Raw genomic sequence first — 16,949 nt, forward strand, 5'->3', positions numbered from 1 at the left:
ATAAAATCATATACCTAAGACAATCTATTTATCAGCAGGATGGTTATCAAAGTTTTCCAGCAGTTCTTTAAGGTTTGTTTTGATGTTAGTTTTTTAGACAATTGTTGCATTTTAGATTTTGTTAAATGTCAGGGGTTAGAGTGGCACAGTGGTTCAAGGTATGTTGCATGGTACAAGCAAGAAGGAATTTCTTTCAATCTGGTATAGCATTGGACAGTTGACCAGGTGAAACATGGGGGATGGGTGGCATGTTCCACCTTTGTTTGAAGCATTCCTTTGTCTGAAGCAGGTGACTGCCAAAGGCAAAATACTGGAGTTCATGGTCTATTCTGGTATGGGAGTTACTACCAATTCATCAGTACAAGCCTGTCTGCTTTCACTTGTAGAAACCTAGGGCCCAACCATCCTTGGTGTACTATTAAAATAAACGAAGTTGAATGGAGGGATGAATCTGAGCTGAGTTTCAAACTGACCTAAGGCCTGATCCTGGTCCTGCACATACATACTACTGAGTTTAGGGCTTCCTACAATGAGACTTCTCCAGATATCTTGAGTCCTATGCCTATAGTTAAGGCTACATTTTAGTCATGGGTATTTTTAATAAAAGTCACGGAAAGGTCACAGGTAGTAAACAAAAATTCATGGCCCATAACCTGTCCATGACTTTTACCATGTACCCCTGACTAAAACTTGGGGTGGGGCTGCCCGGGGGTCCCGCGGGTGCTGGGGAACGGCAGCCCGAGTGCTGGGAGGGGGCGGGCAGTGGCGCACAGCCTGAGACCTCCACTGATGCTAGGGGGGCTTGGCGGGGCGAGCAAGCTCCCTACCTGGCTCTGCACCTCCCTCCCCCAGCAGCAGCAGAGTTTGGGTATGGGAGGAGGCAGGCAGTTGGAGCACGGGACAGGGTGAGGCGGGCTTTGGGTGGTGCTTAGAGATGTGGCCAGGTAGCTCTGCGTGCTGCCTCTGCCCAGAGCACTGGCTTCGCAGCTTCCATTGGCGGGTAACCAGGGCCAATGGGAGCTGCGGGGGCGGTGCCTTCAGGCAGAGGCAGCACGCAGAGCTGCCTGGCCATGCCTCCGCCTAGAAGCTGAGCGAGGGAGATGTCACCACTTCCGGGGAGCCCCCCAGGTAAGCACTGCTCAGAGCCTGCCTCACCCTGTCCCGTGCACCAACCCCTACCCCCTCCCACACCCAAAATCTGCTGCTGGGGGCTGGATGGGGGGGTGGCCCGAGAACTGCCCAGCAGTGGCTGTTGCGACTGGCACAGGGGCTGCCTGAGCTGCCCTTGAGCCAGGTGCACCGGCCACTGCAAAAGTCACGGAGGTCACAGAAAGTCACGGAATCCATGACTTCCGTGACAAACTTGCAGCCTTATCTATGGTAACTGTTTGCAGAACAGTACTTATAACTAGAAGTATCTACTCAGGAGAGATCCAGGACCAGGATAGCAGAGCTGTTGTCCATACAGGACTGAGATCCAGTGATAGCTCTGTGAAAGGAAACTTGTAGTGCCTGCTTGAAGTATTGACAGGTTTCAGAGTAGCAGCCGTGTTAGTCTGTATTCGCAAAAAGAAAAGGAGTACTAGTGGCACCTTAGAGACTAACAAATTTATCTGATCATGAGCTTTCATGAGCTACAGCTCACTTCATCGGATGCAAACGATGAATTGGTTAGTCTCTAACGTGCCACTAGTACTCCTTTTCTTTTTGCTTGAAGTATATATCTGGCTCTAGCAACTGCTGATAGTCACTCGCTGTTCATTAGCAACAGTAATAAAAATATTACCCATTAAATTTTCAGATGCAGATCAAAATAAAACCTGAATTTGTCGGGGCAGATTCTCTGCGCTATTATGTTCCCTTTACACTACCGCACTCCTGTGGTGGAAATGGAGCAGAAACCACCCACAAATGCCCTGTTGGGGATTTCTCCAGAGTGGTTGAGTCCCCAATGGGTGAACTTGTGTCCTTCAATTCCCTCTGTGTAGCTCCTGATGAAGGGGGCCTGTCAGGGCAGGGAGGGGAATGGCCATGTTACTCTGGCTATTCCCAGGTAGCATATGGTCCTTTGGGGAACAAAGCCATCTAGTTCAAGTTAGAGCAGCCACAAGACTGCACTAGCCTAGCGTGGGACTGGGGCAGACATTTAGGGAAACACAGTCCCTCGGCTCTGCTGCACCCAGCAAATCAAGCCTGTCAAATCTAACAAAGAGCAAATATTAACAATGTCAACACAATCTAAAACAAAGTATTCAGATACTCAACTATTTTGAAAATACTTTTAAACATTCCTTTTAATATCATAATGTTTTTAAAATGTGAAACAGGATATTGTATTTACCAGTTGAATAGAAACCTTTAGGAGTAATAGCTACCTCTCCAGCAGACAAAATTACACCACCACCAATTTTAGGATAAGGACAAAGTGTAAAGTCAAATTTCTGCACCATCTTGGCTCACAGACTCCATTTCAAGTGTGCTGTGTATGTCTGAGTCTCATGCAAGGCTTTTTTCTTTTTTTTTTTTAATTACTATGGTTTTTATAGCTTTTTGTGGAAGAAATGCAAACAGGAATGAAAGCATGCAGTTTAATAGAACCATTCATTAAACTACTTAATTTGGCTAGTCTGGTTACTAATGAAATTAAGGCTGTCTTCACTAGAAATGCTGCAGCTGCATTGCCATTGAGCTTCAGTATAGACACTCAGTACAGCGTCAGGAGGGGTCCTCTGGTTGTTGTAGTTAATCCACCTCCCCGAGAGACAGTAGACAGGTCAATGGGAGAACTCCTCCTTTGACCTATTGCTGTCTACATCTAGGGGCTAGGTCATATATCACTCAGGGATATGGATTTTTCACACACCCCTGAGCAACATAGCTGAGTCAACCTAACTTTTTAGCATAGACCAGGCCTAAGAAGCTATTGTCATGGTCCACAGACCCTAAACAAACCAGATAAACCCTAATTACTAGATTGACAATTTGAGTTTTTAATTACCAGTGATAAACATATTGGGGGAAAACTGTTATGATACTGTATTGGGAAACCACATCCTCCCTACTTTATACTCATCCCACTCAGCCTCAGTGTTTTGATCAGAATGTAGTAAGGGAAGGCAGATAACCACATCCCCAATCTGCTGTCATTCTCAGAGAGCAGAGTTTCCGATGTACCCTTCTGTTTATCAGACAAGTGGTGAAAAACACAAAGGACATAAAAAGAAATGGCACCTTGTGGCACCTTAGAGACTAACAAATTTATTTGAGCATAAGCTTTTGTGAGCTACAGCTCGCTTCATCGGATGCATTCAGTGGAAAATACAGTAGGGGGATTTATATACATAGAGAACACGAAACAATGGGTGTTACCATATACACTGTAACGAGAGTGATCAGGTAAGGTGAGCTATTACCAGCAGGAGAGCTGGGGGGAAAAAACCTTTTGTAGTGATAATCAAGGTGGGCCATTTCCAGCAGTTGACAAGAGCGTCTGAGGAACAGTGGGAGGGGAGGGGGAGGAACAAACATGGAGAAATAGTTTTACTTTGTGTAATGACACATCCACTCCCAGTCTTTATTCAAGCCTAAGTTAATTGTATCCAGTTTGCAAATTAATTCCAATTCAGCAGTCTCTCGTTGGAGTCTGTTTTTGAAGTTTTTTTGTTGAAGAATTGCCACTTTTAGGTCTGTAATCGAGTGACCAAAGAGATTGAAGTGTTCTCTGACTGGTTTTTGAATGTCATAATTCTTGACGTCTGATTTGTGTCCATTTATTCTTTTACGTAGAGACTGTCCAGTCTGGCCAATGTACATGCTTACAGACAGCCCCCCAACCTGAAGCAAATACTCACCAGCAACCCCACACTACACCACAGAAACACTAACCCAGGAACCTATCCTTGCAACAAAGCCCGTTGCCAACTGTGTCCACATATCTATTCAGGGGACACCATCATAGGGCCTAATCACATCAGCCACACTATCAGAGGCTCGTTCACCTGCACATCTACCAATGTGATATATGCCATCATGTGCCAGCAATGCCCCTCTGCCATGTACATGCCTCTCTGGAACTGGGCTATTCGGGGGCGAGGTGGGCGGGATGTGTGTGTGTGAAATCTTCAGCCTGGGGACTGCCTGAATTACAGCGGCCCCTTCTCAGCACTATGTAGGTCCAGTACCTTCCAAAATCCCTGCAGCTGTATGTGCATTGGCCATGCCTCTTCTTATCAGCAATGAACCGCTCTTGTCTCTGGCACACAGATAAGTTTTGTTCAGCTCCATGTCATGTGTGGAATTTTATGCAAATTACTTAGCTAATTTGTCTATCTACATATAACTTGCATGTGGCCAGGGGTGAATTAGAGTTTTGTGGGTTCCCTGGGCCAGAGTAAGTGGGGGCCCCTCCCCACCCCTTCCGCCCGCAGTCCCCCCCACCCTCCCCCACCGGGGAAATTGGGTTGGGGTACAGGGGCTTGCCCTGCTCTGCCTGTCCACCCAGCGCTTCTGCCAGGGAAATGGGGTCGGGGCGGGGGGGCTTGCCCCTCTGCCCGCCCACCACTCTAGCTGAGGACGGGGGTCGAGGTTCAGGGGCTTGCCCTGGTCCACCCGCCTGGTGCTCCTGCCAGGGAGCACGGTCAGGGCGAGGGTGTTTCCCCCACTCCCCAGCAGAAGTGCTGCGCGGGCAGAGTGGGGCAAGCCCCCATGTCCCAAACCCACTCCCCGGCTGGAGCGCCACATGGGCGGAGTGGGTCGGGGCACAGTGGCGCCCATTTTTCTGGGGGCCCCCAATTGGCCGGGGTCACTTGGCATGAGTCCTGTTGGCCCAGTGGCTAATCCGCTGCTGCATGTGGCCAAAAATACCAGTTCTGAAACCATACTTTGCACTTAATGCTGAGGGAAAGGTGTTGAACTAAGACCAGCTTTCCCTTTCAGGGTTCCCCCAAGCACCTTATTCCTTGCACTCCTCAAACGAGAGGCCCAGGGGCTTCCTGTGAGCTAAGGATAACTAGGGCTGACCAATGAGTTTAGAGAGAGAGGGGAAAGAGTGCAGCTGCAAGGCAGCAAGAACATGAGGGGAAGATGCTCAGAATTGGTATTAGGCCCATATCCCCTCTATTAGCCCTGTCCCCACATTAGCACCAGTCATGCCCATTGTATCCCTTCATTAGCACCTCCTGCCCCCAACTGCTCCTGGTCCCCTCTTTGATGCTGCTCCCTTACCCCACCCACACTGGCTCCTGTCCTCATCTTTCCCCTCAGCAGCTCCTCACCTGCCCTGGAGAGGCACTGATAGGGCCACGGCCCCCTCTGCCTCCGCTGCATGAACAAGGTCAGCTGCCTCTAGTGGCAGAGAGCAGAACTGCAGCTCAAATCAGCCTGTTTGCTAGGAGCCTCAATGAATGTGTGACATTTTTGGGCAGGGGTGGGCAAACTTTTTGGCCTGAGGGCCATATCGGGGTATGGAAATTGTATGGTGGGCCATGAATGCTCACAAAATTGGGGTTAGGGATGTGGGAGGGGGTGAGGAATCTGGCTGGGGGTGCAGGTTCTGGGATGGGGCCAGAAATGTGGAGTTCAGGATGTGGGAGGGGGGATCAGGGCTGGGGTAGGGGACTGGGGAGCACGGGCAGGTGAGGGCTCCAGCTGGGGTGCAGGCTCTGGTGTGGGGCTGGGGATGAAGGGTTTAGGGTGCAGGAGGGTGCTCCAGGATGGGACCAGTGGGTTCGGAGGGCAGGAGGGGGATCAGGAATGGGGCAGCCTGTTGGGGCACAGGGGGCGCTCAGAGGTGCAGTCTCAGGGCAGCGCTTACCGCAAGCAGTTCCCGGAAGCATGTCCCCCCCCTCCAGCTCCTACACAGAGGCACAGCCAGGCGATCCTGCGTGCTGCCCCTTCTGCAGGTGCCACCTCTATAGCTCCCATTGGCCACGAACCATGGCCAATGGGAGCTGTGGGGGTGGCATCTGTGAATGGGGCAGCGTACAGAGCCACCTGACCACAGCTCCACGTACTACAGAGGGGGATCATACCAGATGCTATCTGGGAGCCATGCGGAGTGGGGCAAGCCCCTGACCCCGCTCCGCGGCTGGAGCGCTGGAGTAGGGCAAACTCCCAACCCCACTCCCCGGCAGGAGCTGAGGGCTGGATCAAAAGGTCTGATGGGCCGGATGTGGCCCATGGGCCGTAGTTTGCCCACCTCTGTTTTAGGATATGTCTACCCTGCAAATAAAAGGTGTGTTTGTCACTCGGGTCACATAACCTCTGTCAGCTAACTCAAGTTAAAAATAGAGTCACTTGTGTCTTCACTGCTATTTTAACCCAAGTTAGTTAACATGGTTTAGCTAACTCTAGTTAAGAACATGCCTTGTTTGCAGTGTAGACATTCACTCATGCCTGCAACCTAGGCTAAGGGTGAGGTGGCTTGCACATGTAAGCATCATGCAAAATCTGCAGCACTTGGCAGGACTGCACAGCTCTAGGCTGGGGCTTAGGAAGAGTCCTGCATAAGAAAAAGTACTACATACTCATGCACTGGCAGAATTCTTGCCTGGCCAGCTATGGGTCTTTTCTGGTTCCTTTACGCTTCTGCAGCAGCGCACAGGGATTTGGCCAGGGAAAAGAATCACTTCCCAGAGATCTGGATATAGTGCAAATCGATCTATTGTAATCCTGTAGAAACTATTCTCTGTATTACTGTAAGGCTGTACAAGCTAAACTGTCTACTTACAAGTCCCAATAAAATATCCCTTTCCATTCCACTAAACGATGCAAAATAAACACTCTTCCCCTGTTATTTGCAAGACCTGAGCTATATGTACAGTTATTATGAAATGTGGTTGCTGTAACAAACTTCTGTTAATTTGGAATGTGACTCTCAGGTATTAGCTAATCATATGAGACACAAGGGGAGAGGGGAAATTATATACTTTAAATATCATAGTTTCAAGGCCCTTTCAGGGACAAAATCAACAGGTGTAAAACTTAAATGACTATATGGAGATTATTCCCCAAAAGAAAGGAAAAAAAGGTGGCTAAAGAAAAATAAAGGAATGTATTATTCAAAGGACTTGAACGTATTTTATAGACATATTAGGATCCCATCCCCTACTGTATATGTAAAAGAAAAAAATCATTTGAATTTCAAATGAGTCATGTTCTCTTTATTAAATAAAAAACTGGACCCACATTCCCATGATGGGGTAATTTTGTCCCAGACTGGTGGTGCAAAGCTTTTGCACTATGGCTGCATAGTAGTAGTATGGTACAGTATACTACAGGTAACATTTTTTTGAAAGCTACTGTGACACCTTTATATCTAAATGTCAGTACTAGCCCAAAGAGGAAACTAGACTCTGAAGAACATGTAGCTGGGAAGTCCATAAATGTCTGCTTCTATTAGTACCAAAACAGCAGCCTGACCTAAATAGCAATTTGTTTGGCATTGAAAGACAAACAAGAATAAGATCCAAAGAATGAATCATAAGAAAAATCATGTACTGCACTACATGATCAGCCTCTTCCCAGCACAAGGCCAAAACGTGTATGTATGCTTGAGGTCTTTTTTCTACAGAGAACCTTAATGCTGTTTCAATATTTGTAGATGACAACTGTAGATGTAAGGTAGATTATGACTCTGTCTCTTAATCTAAGGCATTTTTTAAATAGTCAATTAAGCCCATTACTAATTCCAGTAAGCACATTAGTATTACATTACTGCAACATCACGTGTGATACTTAATGCTTTATCAGTGTTCTGATAAAATCCTTGAGTTTCCAGGTGACCTACCAGTTGTTGCCCAGGTCCATTGGGGACTTTTGATGATGACCTGCCAGTCACTGGGTTATTGCCCTGACTTGACAGACCTCTGACAATGATCTATTTAGTCATTAGTCCAGTCTACCCAAGATGCCTGATTCAGGGTCACAGAGAAAAGTTTCTGTGGGGCACCACTAGACGTCTATTTCTGACATAGGCACACACTTCTGTCAGCTATGATGCCACTTTACAAGTGTAGCATGGTATATCAAATAATATTTTGCTCAGGTTGTAAAAGTTTCTTACTGAAATGTGCTCGGGGTACTCAAAATTGAAACAGCATGCACAATTATGAAAATTCAACATCCCATCCACACAATCTACTCACCCACCTTCATAGAAACGATGACAACGAAAAAATAATCACTCATCAAAAATATTATTCACCTCCACGTGCGTGGGTGAATAGAGTTTTGCAAGGCTGCATTTAAATATTTTTAATTTTACATATCAGCCATTTAGCCTCATGTTTACTTACGATTTCCCATTTAACCTACTAACATTTTCCTTGATGGCCTCGTTTGTACCACTATAAAGGTATCTGGAACTGTTCTAATGGCTCCACCCAAATCCCCCTTTTTTTTCATTGCTAATGTCCTTGTTTATTTTATCTAGGTAGCTAGACATCAGGTTCTTGTCCACATTTTTTTGCCAAGACACTTTCAGTAATGTTCCTTCCCCCCATTATGTTCTAATTAGCTTCTAAAGACTTTGCTTAAACCTATTTTTAAAATGGGGACTGTTTCTAAAAATAGTTAGGTGAGCAATTCCATGCTCAAAATTGCAAGCTTAATTTATGTGTCTGCCATCTACCACAAGCACATGTGCCAATTACCAGAGCAGGCCATGTGTGTTCAATTATTTGATTTGCTTTCACCATCACAACAATTGCATGTGCCTCAGTTCCCCATCTCTCAGACAGGGATATTAATACTTCCTTTCTCCCAACTTCTGTCTGTTTAGATAGTAAACTCTTCAGGATACAGACTGTCTCTCACTAGGTACATGTACAACACCTAGCGCAACTGGGATCTGATCTTTGTTGCAACCACTAGGGACTATGGTAATACACACACACAATTGCAAACTCTCATAAGTAACTCTATTTTGGCCTCTGCTAGAGATAGTCTCCTGCTCATCTGAGAAGCTCCAGCTTTCACACTATTTCCAGCTTTGCCCAGCAGTCCTGGGGAAGAACAGCCACTCAGAACTCTACCCTTTCCACAGAGGTTTGTCCAGAGGGGTAAGGGAGAGGGAACCACCAATATAATTTTCACACTAGGGGAGGGAGGGAAGAAACACAGAAAGAGCCCAGGAGCTCAGGACCACTGTGCTCCCTCCTCCTGCTTCCTCCCCTCTCCTGAAAATTGAAAAAAAATGGTCAGATCCTCTCTGCTCCTGCCCCGCTCCATCGTGGCACCATCATGCCTGGGGCTGAGGGCTAGGAGGAGAGAGAGAGAGAGTGTCCCCCACGCCTCAGGCGTGGGAGATGGGGGGCGAAGAGCCCCCACAGCTGCAGTAGGAGCTGAGGTACACCGCAGGGAAGGGGCAGATGTGGTGCTGGGGAGCACAGAATTTATGTGGCACTACTCAATTTTTACACAATTTTAGGGTCTGACTTCTGTTTTTAAATTTTTGGGGGTAGTCAGTACTATACAAATAATAGTAGTGTGTAAATCAGGCATGTAATAGTGCAAGGATGGGCTGCAAGGTGCTCGTAGGTCAGGAGACCTTTGTTAAACATTTCAGCACTAAATTGAAGGGAGAATGTTGCAGAGATTTCCATAGCTTTGATAGCAGTATGGGGGTTGGGGGTAGGAAAGAGGCGGGTAAACAATAAGTCATCCCTGTCAGAGAGGACTTCCCTGAGGTTTATATAAATGCTTCTAAGGAGCAAATATTTTGCCTTTATAATGCGACTAGGCTACACCAGGTAGCAGGAATTTATAAAACATTTTAATAGGGGAGGAAGCGCCTTGTCCCACCTCCCCACCTTCAAACAACACAAGAGGTAGATGATCACAGTAGTCCCTTCTGGGTTTATAATCTATTAAAAAGTTGAACCCTGTGCTCTACTCTCAATATACTCGGTATATTTTTTCAGAACTGAAGTACAAACATTTCCAACAAGTGCACTTAATATATGTTTCTTGAGCAAATAACATTACCCCTTTCTCAGCTACATTATCAAAATGCATTTCTGCAAACATATTACACCTAGCACACAGGGTTCATAACAACCTAATGGGAGAAATGCTATGGGAGCCCCCTTGTTAAAATATTGGAAACTAACTATTGCATTGCCTATGCTGTATGGCCATTACAAAAAGAAAAAAAGTCAGTCCCTTTATGGATTTAACAGTTTTGTCTGATGTTCTTTAGAATATCTTCCCTTATTTATGATCTTTAAAAAAGGGAAGTAGGAGGATCCTGGGAACTACAGGCCAGTCAGCCTCACCTCAGTCCCTGAAAAAATCATGGAGCAGGTTCTCAAGAAATCAATTCTGAAGCACTTAGAGGAGAGGAAAGTGATCAGGAACAGTCAGCATGGATTCATCAAGGGCAAGTCATGCCTGACTAATCTAATTGCCTTCTATGACAAGATAACTGGTTCTGTGGATGAAGGGAAAGCAGTGGACGTGTTATTCCTTGACTTTTGCAAAGCTTTTGACACTGTTTCCCACAGTATTCGTGCCAGCAAGTTAAAGAAGTATGGGCTGGATGAATGGACCATACGGCGGATAGAAAGCTGGCTAGATCATCGGGCTCAATGGGTAGTGATCAATGGCTCCATGTCTAGTTGGCAGCCGGTATCAAGTGGAGTGCCCCAAGGGTCGGTCCTGGGGCCGGTTTTGTTCAATATCTTCATACATGATCTGGAGGATGGTGTGGATTGCACCCTCAGCAAGTTTGCAGATGTCACTAAACTGGGAGGAGAGGTAGATACGCTGGAGGGTAGGGATAGGATACAGAGGGACCTAGAGGGATAGGATACAGAGGGACCTAGACAAATTAGGGGATTGGGCCAAAAGAAATCTGATGAGGTTCAACAAGGACAATTGCAGAGTCCTGCACTTAGGACGGAAGAATCCAATGCACTGCTACAGACTAGGGACCGAATGGCTCGGCAGCAGTTCTGCAGAAAAGGACCTAGGGGTTACAGTGGACGAGAAGCTGGATATGAGTCAACAGTGTGCCCTTGTTGCCAAGAAGGCCAATGGCATTTTGGGATGTATAAGTAGGGACATTGCCAGCAGATCGAGGGACGTGATCGTTCCCCTCTATTCGACACTGGTGAGGCCTCATCCGGAGTCCTGTGTCCAGTTTTGGGCCCCACACTACAAGAAGGATGCGGAAAAATTGGAAAGAGTCCATCGGAGGACAACAAAAATGATTAGGGGACTGGAACACATGAATTATGAGGAGAGGCTGAGGGAACTGGGGATGTTTAGTCTATGGAAGAGAAGAATGAGGGGGGATTTGATAGCTGCTTTCAACTACCTGAAAGGGAGTTCCAAAGAGGATGGCTCTAAACTGTTCTCAGTGGTAGCAGATGACAGAACAAGGAGTAATGGTCTCAAGTTGCAGTGGGGGAGATTTAGGTTGGATATTAGGAAAAACTTTTTCACTAGGAGGGTGGTGAAACACTGGAATGCGTTACCTAGGGAGGTGGCAGAAGGAAGGTGGTTCTCCTTCCTTAGAAGTTTTTAAGGTCAGGCTTGACAAAGCCCTGGCTGGGATGATTTAGTTGGGGATCGGTCCTGCTTTGAGCAGGGGGTTGGACTAGATGACCTCCTGAGGTCCCTTCCAATCCTGATATTCTACGATTCTATGATTGAAGAGATTTAGGTTGAGTTGATTTTCTCCATTTCTTTGGATTCATCAGTGAGAAGTCCTTTAAAGAAGCCTTTTAAAATATTTCTGTGACTTCTTTCATTCTGGATTAACCCTTAGAAGTTCTCCAGCTAATGTTAGTAGCTACATTCTCTACTATTATTGTATCCCAGTAGCACCCACATTGTGCTGGGCATCATCCACACACAAAGGGAAACACTGTCGCTGTCCTCAAAATGCTAGTAACTTTGCAAGAGGGCCAAGCCCTTAGGTTTTTTTTGTACTATCCCTGACCATGTCCCTATAAATCATAAAAATAAGACTGAATCCTGTTCCATTCTCTCCTCACTGAAGAAGTAACCTGACACTCATTCACCCTACTCACATCTCATGTTGCATTAATGTGAATGAATAACAATCTCAGTATTTGCATATAAAGGGGATAACCACATCAGAAAGTCATACTATCCCTGTTTTCAGAGCCTGGCTCTTTTGCTTTTACAGAAATAGCAGCCACCTGAATGAGCCACTCGGCAGCCAACCTGGTAAAACTCCGAGTATGGCGGATGGGCACTACACACCGCAGAGATCACTCCAAGGTCTGTCATGCAATAATGTTACTTCCTTACTCTTCATTAAGCCTCCCTGTTAGCATTCCTGCCAAGCAGCATCAGAAACTGGCACTTCTGTGGGAGTGAGTCTACAGGCCACCATCACAGGAAGGTGTCTATGACCCAGAGAGAGGACGGGTGTCTGTTCTTCTACTCTCCTCTTACTGCACCAACAGGCAAGCATCAGATTGTGGCAGGATATTCAGGGCAGGAGAGAAAAAGGGCCAAAAAAAGATGAGAGATTGAGCGTAGCAGAGAATGGGAGACAGAACCAGAGAAGAAAGGAGAAAAGAGCAGAGGAGACTGAGGAAAAGAAAGGTGGGCAAAAGCATATAAAATGAGGGAGGAATGGCCTGCAGTTGCTTTATCCCACACTCTCAAGTGCCCAAGCACTCCTAAGCAGGCCTTACTAGCCCCCACTGTAACAACACACAGTCAACCTATGGAACTTGTTGCCAGGGGATGTTATGAAGGACAAAAATGTAACTGGGTCCAAAAAAGAATTAGATAAGTTCATGGAAGATAGGTCCATCGATGGCTATTACCCAAGATGGTCAGGGATGCAACCCCATGTTCTGGGCATCCCTAGCCTCTGTCAGAAGGTGGGAATGGACCACAGGGGATGGATCACTCGAAGATTGCCCTGTTTTCAAGTTTGTATTTATTTCATACCAACACATCTATCATACTCAAGGCTTGACAGTTCACGTTTCACCAAAACCACTGCAGATCAGAGAGCCGTTTCTGACTCACTGAAGACCTCAGGTAGTTCTTGATCAGTTTAAATTTCAAATAGCTATTTCTGCAAAAGCTAAAATTGTGCATATAAAGTTATTTGCAGTGGTGTTATAGCAGTGTTGGTCCCAGAATATTAGAGACACGAGTGAGGGAATATCTTTTATTGGACTGACTTCTGTTGGTGAAAGAGACACGCTTACAAGCTATACCTGACGAAAAGCTCTATAGCTCGAAACTTGTCTTTTTCACCACCTTGGTCAATAAAAGGTACTATCTCACCCACCTTCTCCGTATAAAGTAAGGCATTTATATCCCTAGATAGGCACTTCAGTAAAAGTAGCCTGATTTCAGAGGTGCTTGATTTCTGCAGCTTCCCCTGGCCTCACTGGGCACTGCAGCTGCTTAACACCTTTGTATTTAGGTTAGGACTACCAAGAGATTAAAAAAATTAATTGTGATTAATCGCACTGTTAAACAACAATAGAATACCATTTATTTTAAATATTTTTGGATGTTTACTACATTTTTAAATATATTAATTTCAATTACAACACAGAATACAAAGTGTACAGTGCTCACTTTATTTTTGATTACAAATATTTGCACTGTAAAAAACAAAAAAATTGTATTTTTCAATTCACCTCATACAAGTACTGTAATGCAATCTCTTTATCATGAAAGTTGAACTTACAAATGTAGAAGTATGTACAAAAAAACTGCATTCAGAAACAAAACGATGTAAAGCTTTAGAGCCTACAAGTCCACTCAGTCCTACTTCTTGGTCAGCCAATCACTCGGACAAACAAGGTTGGTTACAATTTGCAGGAGAGAATGCTGCCTGCTTCTTGTTTACAACGTCACCTGAAAGTGAGAACAGGCATTCACATGGCACTGTTGTAGCTGACGTTGCAAAGTATTTACGTGCCAGATGCACTTAAGATTCAGATGTCCCTTCAGGCTTCAACCACCATTCCAGAGGACATACTTCCATGCTGATGATGGGTTCTGCTTGATAATGAACCAAAGCAGTGCATGTTTATTTTCATCATTGAATCAGATGCCACCAGCAGAAGTTTGATTGTCTTTTTTGGTGGTTTGGGTTACGCATCAGAGTGTTGCTCTTTTAAGACTTCTAAAAGCATGCTCCACACCTCGTCCCTCAGATTTTGGACAGCACTTCAGATTCTTAAACCTTGGATCGAGTGCTGTGGCTATTTTTAGAAATCTCACATTTGTACCTTCTTTGTATTTTGTCAAATCTGCTGTGAAAGTGTTCTTAAAAAGAACATGTGCTGGGTTATCATTCGAGACTGTAATAACATGAAATATATGCAGAATGCGGGTAAAATAGAGCAGGAGACATACAATTCTCCCACCAAGGAGTACAGTCACAAATTTAATTGATGCTTTTTTTTTTTAAAAAAACCCAGCATCATCAGCATGGAAGCAAGTCCTCTGGAATGGTGGCTGAAGCATTAAGGAGCATACGAATGTTTAGCATATCTGGGATGTAAATACCTTGCAACACCAGCTACAAAAGTGCTATGCGAACGCTTATTCTCACTTTCAGGTAATGTAAACAAGAAGCAGGCAGCAGTATCTCACATTAATGTAAACAAACTTCTTTGTCTTAGCGATTGGCAGAATAAGAAGTAGGACCGAGTGGATTTGTAGGCTCTAAAGTTTTACATTGATTTGTTTTTGACGGCAATTATTTAAACGAAAAAATCTGCATATTACACTTTCACGATAAAGAGATTGCACTAGAGTACGTGTATGAGGTGAACTGAAAAATATTATTTCTTTTGTTTATCATTTTTACAGTGCATATATTTATAATAAAAATAATAATATAAAGTGAGCAGTGCACACTTTGTATTCTGTGTTGTAACTGAAATCAATTTTGAAAATGTAGAAAAACATCCAAAAATATTTAATAACATTTCAATTGGTATTCTATTATTATAAGTGCAATTAATTTTTTAATCATGATTAATTTTTTTGAGTTAATCACATGAGCTAACTGTGATTAATTGAGAGCCCGAATTTAGGTACTTAACTTTAGGCACCTAGTTTGAAAATTTTGGACTTTGTGACTTGATCAAGACAACAGAGTATCAGCTGAAGCTTAGCTTAGCCCCTTGCACCTGCTGCTTTTCACAGAGCTCTCTCTCTTTGCAGCCAGAGGTCATGCTTGCTGCTTTGCGGAGGAGCTGGCTCAGCCACAGGCAGCCATCTGGAAGAGAACCTGCAACAGCCATAGTGCCACCAGTAGTAGGCTGGGGTGTACTGCCCATACAGACAAGAACTGATCTGAGATCTTTACAAAAACCAAGAGAACTACAGACAGACCCATAGTTTTTTCCAGATCCCAGTGACCACCCTGGGTGGCTGCGAGGGGACTGTGATAGTGTGTGATATTGGGGGCGGGAAATCAAACTTTCAGCACGATTGAGCATTTTACATAGGTTCCATTTTCAAGGCCAGCTTTGCAAGGAAAAAGATTAGAAACTTCACTTACAAAAAAAAGTTCTGAGATTTTTTCCATTTTTAGGTCCCTCAAATTAGGCAGGCCCTGCAACTATAGATTTCGCAGGTTCACAAAGGCCAGCTTGACTTTGCACTTCTATTTTCATCCAGGGATCTCAAAGCAATTAATAGACAATTAATTCAGCTTCCCAACCCCTCTATGAGGTAGATATTATTCCCATTTTTATACAGGAGTGAGAAAAATTCAATGACTTGCCCAAAGCCCTACAGTGTGTCGGGGCACAGCTGAGACTAGAACCCTGCCTGGACACTCCATACCTAATCTGATATTTTGAAAAAATTGCAGAATTTTAACTCATCTTTCAGATTTGTGAATGTGCAAAGTTGTGTAACACTCCCATCCCCTTTGCAGCCAGGCTACCTTACATCCACTCTACCCATGTGTAGAAGAGTCAAAATTTGTGAAACTTATGCATCAAGGACCCAGAAGATCATGAAAATTAAAGGAGAGGGTGGTCTACATTAACTTACACCTTCATACACACACAGTTGCTTTTCTTGTCATGTTCCTCTCTTCCAGTCCTCAACACATTAATTACACCAACTCACACTCCCTTAGGACACACACAAACTCTGTGGGCCAAATTAAGAGTGGACTTGTCAGAAGGCATGTAAGTTCCATTTGGGTAAGAGAGAGTGATAGTTTATGTCAGTCAGTTTAAGGGTGTCCAAATCTCACATGCTTGATGAGAGTGTCAAGTGAAAATGTAAGTTACACTAGCATGGACTTGCCTCGGAACTAAAAAGGCAATAGGAGCCTTCCTGTAATAGCCTCTATTGTACATGAGCTCCAGATGTATAGGTAATATTTTCCATGTCAGAGGGTCCAAATGTCATCAAATATGGATTTGCTCCAGCCTCTCTCTACTGAAATTTTTACCCAACAGCAACTTAAAAACCAAAGCATTTGGGGAGTCGAAGAGAAGCAGGAAGGAAGGAAGAGAGAGTGGTGAAACCTGACACCCCTTACATAGTTACTACCAAAACAAATTGCAAAATTACAAACCAGCCCAGTCACATGGAGAAAACTAAGAAGTAGCGAAAACTGAGAAGTGACTGATCCTTCCTGTACCTCTGAAACATGAGCAAAATACCAATGTGTGGAATTGTTTTCTGCTTATAAGGCAGTATTTGTTATTAAAGTAGCCTTCTATGACCAAGTCATATCACTTTTTTCCCCAATAGGAGCCCTAATTGTAAGTTTGAAATTCAGTCACAAACTTCTGTCATACCTTTCTGAGCTAATTATTATGGTTGCAGAGCTTGTTTCCTCATTCTGAAATGCATATTACATGTCCTTTCTTGTTTCGTGACCCCCTCATTCATTTTCAGATCACAGCGTTATACTGCAGCCATCTTGCACGTGGCTTAACCTCATGGGGAATCGCTTCCTAGTTGAT

The 16,949-nt window shown here is 44.7% G+C and overlaps 1 long non-coding RNA gene across 1 annotated transcript in view; it reads right to left on the reverse strand.

Moving 5' to 3' along the window:
- The window catches only part of LOC144266291 (uncharacterized), a 39,292-nt gene extending 22,422 nt beyond the window's left edge, over positions 1 to 16,870 (reverse strand). The window contains exon 1 of the long non-coding RNA XR_013346475.1: positions 16,782 to 16,870. This is a non-coding gene — a long non-coding RNA (uncharacterized LOC144266291). The remainder of the gene's footprint in view (positions 1 to 16,781) is intronic.
- Between the last annotated feature and the right edge of the window lie 79 nt (positions 16,871 to 16,949).

This window comes from Eretmochelys imbricata, chromosome 6 (assembly GCF_965152235.1).
Source record: "Eretmochelys imbricata isolate rEreImb1 chromosome 6, rEreImb1.hap1, whole genome shotgun sequence".
NCBI lineage: Eukaryota > Metazoa > Chordata > Testudines > Cheloniidae > Eretmochelys > Eretmochelys imbricata.